The sequence below is a fragment of the Chrysochloris asiatica genome, unplaced genomic scaffold, assembly GCF_000296735.1.
Source record: "Chrysochloris asiatica unplaced genomic scaffold, ChrAsi1.0 scaffold00033, whole genome shotgun sequence".
In the NCBI taxonomy this organism is placed as follows: Eukaryota; Metazoa; Chordata; class Mammalia; order Afrosoricida; family Chrysochloridae; genus Chrysochloris; species Chrysochloris asiatica.
This window is the reverse complement of record NW_006408551.1, coordinates 13,728,329-13,729,131: the sequence shown is the minus strand read 5'-3', so window position 1 is coordinate 13,729,131 and position 803 is coordinate 13,728,329. Positions and strand designations below refer to the sequence as shown.

Here is an 803-nt window from a genome sequence, read left to right as displayed (position 1 = left end):
GTCAAGTTCATCAAATTGTATCAGATTACTCTTTTTTTCCTCTTCTTTCTTCTTCGAGTTGAGCTCTGGATCATCCAGTCATTGAAGCCAGGTTAAGTGGGTATTATCTGCAAGTGTGGGTGTTCTTGTGCATATGCCTTCTCTTCTTATCAGGTGGATGCTTCACTCTCCACTCCAGTCCTCTGTGGCTATGTCACTGACTCTGGGCCCAAGGGTCCCCAGGTCTTGCCACATTTCTGGCCAAGTAGGTTGCTACCTGGGTTCACAGGAGTGTATTAAACATTGTAGGGCTTAGCTCTGAGCTTCACTGCTGTTTTTCCCTCACTTGCCACTATTGGTGATGAATGTGGGTCACCAATCAGAGTGTGTGTTCCCACTGAGTCTTAGTCTTGGAAGGCGTTTGCTCTGATGGGACCCGACAACTTGACTTGATGTCTCCTGGGAGAGCAACTTGCTTGTTCTTGTAGTTATCAGTTGGTCTGCAGTTATTGTTTTGTACTTTTCCTGTCCGTCTTTCTTTCAAGAAGTATATTCTGTTCTTCTAGCTGCTCCAGGCTGGTCCTGCCTGTCCTTTCAAGTGGAAATTTACCACTTCAGAAGATTCTGGATGGGGTTCAGGATTCCACCTATGGTCTTATGTATTGCAAAGGCTCCACAGGAAGCCTCCTTCACTGAGCATGTTGTAGCCCCATTTTAGGTATTCCAATCAGTTATAGGCAGAAAACAGACTTACAAGCTTTCTATGGTGATATTTCTGGCTATTCCTTTCTCTCCCCCACAAGTGTCTATTTTATAATATAATG

At 44.6% G+C, this 803-nt stretch overlaps 1 protein-coding gene across 2 annotated transcripts in view; it reads right to left on the bottom strand.

The window, feature by feature from the left end:
- The window catches only part of SRGAP1 (SLIT-ROBO Rho GTPase activating protein 1), a 404,265-nt gene that overhangs the window by 10,978 nt on the left and 392,484 nt on the right, over positions 1 to 803 (bottom strand). The window lies entirely within an intron of this gene.